Below are 10297 nucleotides of genomic sequence, written 5' to 3'. Positions count from 1 at the left end.
TACAATTTTGTTAATTTGCTTTGAGATGATAACAAATGTTTCTGCAATGTGCGATTTTGGATCCATTAACTTCATATTCAGAAGCTTTAAAGATACTCAGTTAACAGGCTGAACTAACCAGAACGTCACTGCATTCAATGTTCTGTTTTCTGATAGTCATACAGTGAATGCTGTATTCAGTGACTTTCCTTTTTAAAGAAGAAATGCCAAGTCAAATGTGTCCATTGTGAGTAAATCGAAAAATATAGCATGTTTCGTAGGATTTTACTTTAGTTGATTCATTTTCCCCTTTAATCGGCCAGATACAATAGTTGGCAGCAATTAAGGGGACTGCAGAAAAAGGTCCTTGAGTTCCCAGTTTCATTTACTGGAAGCAGGTGGAGTTTCTGCAGTCGATCAGAGATATTTTGTCTCACTGTTGACCAGTTGGTGGAAAGCCCACTGTAAACCATAACCACCGCCTCCGCAAAATCAAATCAACTCAGCAACAATGCTGGAGAAACGTTTATTTTCAGTTGTGTAACTTGGAGAACTAGTCACTCCTCTCACTGAAGGAAATATTCGCAGAGTCTCAGAAACAACCTAAACATCAACAGTTCATTCGAGGATCACTACAGCACTGTTTAATATTGAGAAAAATTGATAAATAGTCATAGAGTCATGGAGTGATACAGCATTTTTACACACACTTCGGTCCAACCAGTCCATGCCAGTCCAAATCCCAAACGAAACTAATCCCATCTGTGTGTACTTGGCCCAAATCCTTCCAAAGATTTGATATTCATTTACTTATCCAAATGTCTTATAAAGGTTGTAAGTATTCACTGCCAGATCATCCCACACACAAACCATTCTCTGTGTAAAAGGTTGTCTCTGATATCTTTTTTAAAATTTTTCTCATCTCATTGTAAAAACATGTTCCCTATTGTTGAAATCCCCCACCATAGGGAAAATACGCCACTGTCTTAGTCAGAAAATGAAAGCAATCCCAGCTCCAAACATTTACAAAATATCACTAGGGATCTTCCTCGAGTCCAAAAACGATTGTCCCCTTTGATCAATGATTTGTAAAATTTACTCGCATATCTACTGTGATAGACGTTTTCAAACAACTTCTTAAGTGCAAATGGTTCACATCAATCGGATTACAGTAACATTTCATGCACTATCCCACACACAAAAAAACCAAGTTTGTTAACATGATTTGCTCTGAGGAAGTCTACGATGGATTCTTTTATCAAACAAAATGATTTCCAATGTTGTGAGTGCTCGTCTATCTTCTGTGCAATGGTCTGAATTTTAAGTTGTGTCTGACTGCAGATGAAACTGGCTGATCTGGGTAAAAGTACAGTTTGTGCCTTTCATATTGTTAATGTATATTGCTGACTTTAGTTGAATAAAGTGATGTTGTCCCAGCATCGTCTGGCACCAATAATTAGACCATTAATTTCCACATCGCTAGCCGTAGGGTCAGGTGGAGTTTATTGATATGTGATATTTTTGAAAGGAAAGCTTCGTACATTTCCAGTATGAATCATGTCAATTAGAGCCATTCACCTTTCCACCCATGGCTTTATAAACTTATATGAGGTCACCCCCCGAACTCTCACCCTCCAGTGAAAAAAGTTCCAGTCTATCTGGATTTCCAACAGTGATTCTGTTCCCTCACATTCTGCTGTGAAAGATCCTCCTGCCACCCCAGGTCCACAGACAGTGTCCCTTGATACCAGTTCAAAGAAAAGAAAGGAACTTCTCCCACCATATTTTTCAATTTTCTTTGTCTTCAAACACCATAAAAAATAAATGTTCATGTCATTGCTGATTTATGGGAGAATTCTGTTCACACAATATCTGCTGAAATACCTGAAGTACCATCCTGAATCTGGTTCGCAGGTTCACCTGTTGCTCACAAATGCAACCAGACATCAGGGAACAGTGAACATCGCCCACACCCAACCATCCACCATTCCCCTCTGTACTTTCCACTTTGTGAAATCCGTGTTGTCAATAATCAGTTAAAAGAAATTTTTTTAAAACTTTCTTAATTCATGTTGCTGATCTTGGCTGAATAAAGGTATGTTGCTGTCAGCATTTCGGGGGAACATGTCTGCATTTTTTTCATATCAGTTTACAATGATATTAAGTCAAGAATAGTCAAAATGTCCTGAGAAACAATGTTCAGAAATGGGCCTATTAGCTCCTCAGGGCTGTACCAACTGTTTGAGTATTGATACAGTTCTGCCCCTACTTTTTCCCCATAAGCCAGGATTTACAGCATTGGAGATCATATCGATGTTGATAATGGATTAGACCCTACACAATGTTACCGAATGTTTACTTCAAGTGCTATCACCTGCTATAAATGGGGTGTTGGCTGGAAGGCTCTGTCTTCACGTGATACAGTTGCGATGGGCGAAGTGATCTCTCTCTATCATGAAAACGTTCTACACCTCTAAATTCATCTTTCCTACTTTGTCTCGTTCAGAGGCTCTAATTCACATGATTCATACCGGAAATATTCCAAGCATTCGTTTCAATGAGATCAATACACTCCACCTCATAGTCTGGCTAGTGATGTGGAAATTAATGGTCTAAATAATGGTGCCAGACGATGTCTGGGACAACATCACTTTATTCAACTAAAGTCAGCAATATACATTAACAATGTGAAAGGCACAAACTGTACTTTTACCCAGAGCAGCCAGTTCCATCTGCAGTCAGACACAAAATTCAGACCATTGCACAGAGGATAGACGAGACCTCACAACATTGGAAATGATTTTGTTTGATAAAACAGTCCATCATAGACTTGCTGAGAGCAACTCGTGAATATTGCTTGATTTCTTTTTGTGTGGGGTAACACATGAAATGTTACTGTATTCCGACTGATGTGAACCATTTGCACTTCAAGTTATTTGAAAACGTCTTTCACAACAGATATCTGAGTAAATTTTAGAAATCATTGATCAAAGGGACAATTTTTTTGGATTCAAGGAAGATCCATAATGATATTTTGCGAATGTTTGGAGCTGTGATTGCTTTAAACCTTTAGCTCAGACATTGGCATACAGTGCACAACTTCACAATTTGCTGGAACATGAAACTCGCAACCACTGTGAACCTGAAGGCTACGGTTCAGAATTTAACAAGGACCTAGCAAGGTTCGTGGATGGACCAACAAATGATTCATGAAATTTTGCAAAGGCATTTCTGAAATGATTAATTTAGCTAGGAAGAATGTAGAGACACAAATCCACATCTCTGTTTGCATTTCAATATATTATAAATCACTTTTCTACTATATCCTAATATACTTGTGTCTTTGTTCATGTTTGATACACTCTATCTTGTTCCGGTGTTAAGATAGTTTATTTATTAATTTCAGTCAAGACTGTATGCTGTATTTTTGCCTCAGTATTGACCAAACTCGGTTTGGGGCCAACTTATATAATTTGAGCTGCTTTTTCAGGAAGTGAATCTCTCCACCTGTTATGTCAAAATAATCTGTTCATGCTGAGATAAAAATAAATCCTGCTAATATCATCCCAAAAACAGGCTCCGGTATTTTGTATTTATTCACTGGAAATGAACAGAATATGACCGGCCTGTTCTTGGTGGAGTGGTAGAGGGTGTTAAAGTGGTCAGCCACGGGGCCGTGGTGTTGGTTGGCACGGGGGTCCCAGAGATGTTCTCTGAAATGATCAGTAAGCTAGTGTCCTGTCTCCCTGATGTAGAGGAGACCACATCAGGTGGAACAGACACAGTGGATGACAGTTGAGGAAGTATAGATAAATTTCTCTGGGACGTGGAAGGATCATTTGGGGCCTTGTCGGAGGTGAGGGGGGAGGTGTGGGCACAGGTTTTGCACTTCCTGTGATGGCATGGGAAGGTGACAGGGGTGGGGAGTGGGATGGTGGAGGACCATGGACCTGACGAGGGAGTCGCGGAGGGAATGGTGTCTCCGGAATGCAGATAGGGGTAGGGAGGGAAATATACCCCGAGTGATGGGGTCTGTTTACAGGTGGTGGAAGCAGCGGAGGATGATATGATGTATGCAAGGTTGGTGTGTTGGAAGTTGAGGACCAGGAGGGCTCCCTGTTGCGATTGGAGGAATGGGGTTCAAGGGCATCGTCGACCACGTTGGAGGGGAAATTGCAGTCGTTGAAAAAGGAGGTTATCTGGGATGTTTTATGGTGGAACTGGTCCTCCTGAGAGCAGGTGCGGTGCAGGCAGAGGAATTGACAATAAGGGATGGCATTTTTACAGGAGGTCAGGTGGGAGGAGTGTAGCCCAGGTAGCTGTGGGAGTCAGAGGGATTGTAGTAAATGTTTGTCGGTCACTGGAGATAGAGGTGGAGAGGTCTAGGAAAGGGAGGGAGGTGTCCGAGATGGTCCCTGTGAAGTTTAGGACAGGGCGGAAGGCTTTAGTAAAGTTGATGAACTGTTCAACCTCCTAGTGGTAGCATGAGGTGGCATTGATGCAGTCATCAATGTAGCAGTGGTAAAGGTGGGCAATGGTACCAGTGTAGCTGTGGAAGATTGACTGTTCCACATATCTGACGAAGAGGCAAGCATAGCTGGGGTCCATACAGGTGTCCATGGCTACCCCTTTGGTTTGAAGGAAGTGGGAGGATTGAAAGGAAATGCAGTTGAGGTTGAGCATGTACTGCTTGGGTTGGCGTGACAGGAAGAAACGGAGGGCTCCAAGGCCTACATCATGGTGTTTGGATGTGTCCAGGGCCTGGACATGCTGTTCATTCTGGGGCTTATCAATAGCTTGCAGTTGTTATGGAACTGCAAGGGCAATGGCTGGGAACTCGGAGAAACCAATGTTTATTTCTTCTGCTTGAAGCAAATTTTGACCAGAACATTTAAACACCACAAAGCTCACTGGAGGAAATGCCAGGGCTGCAAATTTTAATAATATTTGAAACTTTGTTAAAAATAGGGATTTTTAGTCATAGTTTCTGAAGTAATCAGGAAAATAATTAACCGTTAGAACAAGCTCTTTCAAAGAGAGAGTTTTTGCAAAGTTTGAAACCATACAGTGCTGTGGTTTATTTGAATTCAATGTCAGTCAGAGTTAGATACAGCCAAGGTGATCTCTCCATATATTTAATCTGTTAATCTGACACACCGACATACCTGTCTGTACAAAACTGTATTATTTGTTTAGTTGATCAAAATTTAGGAAACAGATCAAACAGAATGTATTCGGCTGGGAAGGTGATAGATACAGAAAACAGAATCAAAAACTGGGAACATTAAATCTGAAGAGAGAGGAACAAGTAGTACAAGATCAAAGACATGACAAGGTGCATGTCGATATGTCCCAGACATTAGTGAATCGAATGAGCTTGTTAGAAGGTCGAGAGACTCGTCCAATGATGTCCTGGAATCAGACCGCGAAACAGCGATCGAAAGGTCGATTTGCAAATGTCACTTCAATGTGATCGCTTCACACTCTGTGTCCTGATATAGGGCACGTTGGCAGATTTTTCCGCCAGATTGCATCCCCTGGGTTTATTTTCTGATCAGAAGTGAGATCTGTGGCTTGCTGCTGGCACATAGAAACAGGAAGTTGTGTGCCAGCTGAGAATGATACATCAGGCGCTACTTTCCGTATTATCGGCACAAACAGTCTTCCTACCTCTGAAGGTGAACACACACTGACAGTGTTAAGAACAAACAGGTTGTTGTTGGTCTCAACATTGTATTCAATTCCATTCCCATTTCCCAGAATGAAGCAGAAGAGACACAATATTATTTCAGCTAGAGTAAATTATCTGTCAGAGGGATAAGAAGAGTTGTCATCGGGTGAAAGGAGCTAAATGTCAATGTGTAGTTTCACTCATAAACCTATGTTTAAAAGTAGAAAGCTTGAGGGAAGTTAATAAGTAAATCTAAGAGACAGCATTCATTAAAAGTTGGAATTGTAAGGTTTAAGCAATAAAATTCAGCATGGCTTTGGTGGAAGTGATATCATATCGGAAGTGGTTGATTCTGTTTTCCGGAGAGGCAATGAGATGTGACATCGGGTGCAAAAAGTGGATGTAATGCTTCTTGACTTCAATCAGGTTTTTGACTGGATCTTGCATCTTTAATATGGTAAGGCTTCATGGGATCTGGTGCAGTTTGGCAAATGTATCGAAGGTTTATTTGTTGGCAGAAGGTAATGGTGGAAGGTAGTCATTGTGAAGACATCTTGTGTCCAGTGGCTTACTAGATGACTTGGTGCTGGATCCTTTGATGTTTGCAGCGTATATGAACGATCTAGTCAAGAATGTAGCAATTTTGATCAGTAAGTTCAAAGATTTGGTGAAAAATGTTTGGTTTTGCAATTAGTGAGGAGGAAAGCCAGTGCGACATCGATGAGCATGCCTGTCGGAGAGAAGAATTGAAAACAGAACATTATATTCTAAAGTCTGTGAAGTAAAGCATTTTCGAGGCTAACAATTTAAGCGAATATACGATGCATTGTTGGAATCTACACAATACAAAGGATAAGCAATCTTCTGTTGTGAATATCCACATCATGGAGTGGGGGTTGGAGTTAATATCTGGAGATATTGTGGCTAGCCCATTAATTCAGGAAACAGGGGTCTGAGCCCACAGTGCTGCCACATCAAGTCGTGAATTAAAGTTGATAATCTAACAACTCATTGAAGGAATAAGGTCCACAGATATTCCCTTGTTCTGCTTTGGACAGCACAACACATCAGCGCAAAAGTTAAGGCTGAAGCATTCACAGCAGTCTTCAGCCAGAAGTGCCAATTGTCTGATCCATCTCGGCATCTTCTATAGATCACCAATATCACAGATACCTGTCAGCAGGGAATTCGCTTCTCTCCATGTGAAATCAAGACACTATTGGGCGGGGGAGGGGGGCAGCGGTTACTGCAAATGGTATGAAGCCTGACAAAATTCTGGCAATAATACTGGTGACTTGTGCTAGCCAATTAATCCCGGTACAGCTAAAACACTGGCATGGACAATGTGGAAAATTGGCCAGGCACGTCCTGTGCACAGAAAATAGGTCGAATTACTGCCCCATCAGTCCATGCTCAATCATGAGTTAGATGTAGGAAGGTGCTATCAAGCAGCACTAGCTCAGCAATAACCTGCGTAAATGTGGGTTACGCAAGGCCTACTCAGCTCATGTCTGAATTACAGACTTGATTTAATTCATGGACAAAGAACTGAATTCCAGAAATGAGGGGAGAGTGACAGCCCTTGACATTAAGGTCACATTCGACAGAGTGTGATATTATGGAGCCTAGCAAAACTGGATTCAATGGGTATCAGGTGACAACCTCCCTGCTGCCTGCAGTCATACCTCACACATTGAAAGATGGCTCTGCTTGTTAGAGGGCAGTCGTCTCAGCCAAAGCAAATCTCTGTTGGAATTACTGAAGAAAGTGTCCTTGGCACAATCATGTTCAGCTGCTTCAGCAATGTCCTTCCCTCCATCAGAAGGTCAGAAGTGAAATCTGCATTAATCTCGCACTATTTTGTGACTCCTCAGTCCACATTCAAACGAATCAAAATCTAGACAATTTCCAGACTTGAGCTGACAAGTGGCACATAGCATTCACACCACAAAACTGCGAGACAATGACCATTGACAATAAGAGACAACCTAACCAAAACCCCTTGACATTCAATAGTGTTACCATCACATCACTGAATCCCTCACCATCGACACCCTGGGTTTTATTGTTCATTAGAAATTGAGCTGGACACTCCATATAAATACAATGTTTGTACGAGCAGGCCAGGGGCTAGGAATACTGCAGCGAATAACTCACCCTCCTGACTCGCAAAGCCAATTGGCTGTCTAAGAGACAGAGGTCAGGAGGCTAATAGCACAGCTCGCCCCTTGACTGGATAGGAACAGCTTCAACTGCACTCAAGAAGCTTGGCATTGTCCAGGACAAAGCATCCCACTTTGTCAGTAGCAGATCCACAAGCGTCCATTGCCTCCAAATCTTATTCTTAGTACCTGCCATATGCACTACCGAAAATACAACACTGCAGTATCTAAGCCACTTCCTTAGACAGTAACCTCTCACTACCACTTGCATCTCGAAGGACAGGAGCAGCAGATACAAGGGAACAGCACCACTGTAAGCTCCTCTATAAAACACTGGGCATCCTGACATGGAAATATGTCACCGATCCTTTACTGTAATTGGGTCAAAATCTGGAATTCCCTTCCTCAGGCCATTTTGGAACATGTTATTTCACAAAGGCAGCTTACTGCCATCTGCTGAAGGACATCTACGGATAACTAAAAGCAACCACCATGTTCCATGAGTCAATAAAAAACTAATTGAAGCTAACATGACTTTATCTTCTCCTGCTGAACACTCTCTGCTCATTCCTGAAGAAGGGCCTGTGACCGAAACGTCGAATCTCCTGTTCCCTGGATGCTGCCTGACCTGTTGTGCTGTTCCAGCAATAAAGTTTCAAGTTTGATAAAGTGGTTGAGGAGGAATTATGAGTATGTAATAAGCAATCAAAAGGTTTGGAGTAAAGTTACAGAATCAGTCCCTACCATGGTAGCTTCAATTAATAAAAGAGTATGAAATAAAAATGCTGGAATAATGAACGATAATCACAGACCTACCAAAGGTTTGAAGCATGTTACATGGTTCAGTATTGTCCTTCAGAGGAGGACGTCTGACCTTCCTACCTGGCCTGCCCTACCCATTCAACAATAAGGTGATGGTCCTGTCCTGTGGCGAACCTGACTAAGAAACCCATCAGGAGAAAGTGAGGACTGCAGGTGCTGGAGATCAGAGTTCAGAGTGTAGTGCTGGAAAAGCACAGCAGGTCAGGCAGCAGCCGAGGAGCAGGAAAATCAACGTTCCAAGCATAACCCCTTCATCAGGTATCCTAATGAAGGCCTCATGCCCGAAACGTCGATTGTCTTGCTCCTCGGACGCTGCCTGACCTGCTGTACTTTTCCAGCACTACAGTGTCGACTGAGAAGCCATTTGGTTGTAATAAAGCTTCTTAAGAAAGATCAACCATAATTAGCCGAGCAAGATGGCAGGCCTTCAAAAAGGTAGCTGATGACCACCTTCTTGGGATATGTGACTAACTTTTTCATAAGTCAATGAAGAATTCAAAAAATGCAAATTATGGTGAGTCAGGCTCTTCAGACAGAGTGCGGTACAAATTTAAGATTGATGATTGGATGCAAAGTCTCCTGTGATGTTGCCTGAACAGTAAGTGAGTTCTTGCCAGTATTGCACTCCAATATTTTTTCATGATGTAAAGTGTCAGATTTATTGCATTTCTGTTTGGGACCGCTTTCTGTGCATTTCCAATATTAGGATCACAGCGGTGAAATCATGACACCAGTATTCACAAATTCCAGTTTGATGCTGAATGGACGGGGTTTGGAATACCATCGTTTGCCCAGGGTGACATTTGAATTTAAAGAAAGCCTGGAATCGGAAAGGAAGCCAAATGGTGACCATGTAACTCGAGTCAATGGAAAAAAAAAACAAAAACAGCTGGTTCACGAATGACAAGGCATCTGTCACTTTTCCATGGTCTGGCCGACATGAGATTGAAGACCCACTGTGTTCTGAAGTGGCTTTAGCAAATTATTCAATGGGCAATTAGGGATAGGGACTCATTGCTGACTCTAACCAGAAAGTAATACATGTAACAAAACCTCACAACAACTATATCAATTAAATGTAATTGTTGCGGCAGTTCCTGATGTCATTTCAAGTATTTCACGTGAATATTCTAAAATGAACTTTGAGTGATGTTTCACCGTCTAAACGGACTACAATATAACTCAGTGGGACATTCAGAGTAGATCCAGTTCAACATTGAAGTTTAATTGCAGAATTTTCAGCACTGAATTTTTAACCTAAATAAAAGTTTTAAATTGTGTTTATCGTCCAGAAGTAAACAAAATCTGTTGCAATTCGTCTTCATAAATTTGTATTCACTTATGAAAAAAATCAACATTCTTAAAATAAACTTGTTTCGATTTGAATCTTACCAACAAATCACTTCTTTCATCTGGCTTTGCTGTTACCATCACTTCCTTGAAACCAATTTAGCATTTATGCAAATAAACACAGAAATAGAATTCTCAGAATAAATTACAGAACAGAAAAACCCCAATTTATATTTCCCCACAAGCACAGTACACGAATTGTGGAAAAAATGCAAATAACTAATTCCAATACTAATTGATGTTAGGACTTTTTAATACATACGTTGTATGATTGTTGAATGACAGAGGTATCAATTGTCATGTTTAGTAAAAA

The sequence above is a fragment of the Chiloscyllium plagiosum genome, unplaced genomic scaffold, assembly GCF_037043375.1.
Source record: "Chiloscyllium plagiosum isolate Xiang-an unplaced genomic scaffold, Cpla_swu_hap1 HiC_scaffold_40, whole genome shotgun sequence".
Classification (NCBI taxonomy): domain Eukaryota; kingdom Metazoa; phylum Chordata; class Chondrichthyes; order Orectolobiformes; family Hemiscylliidae; genus Chiloscyllium; species Chiloscyllium plagiosum.
The sequence above is the reverse complement of the archived record's forward strand: the minus strand, read 5'-3'. Positions refer to the sequence as shown.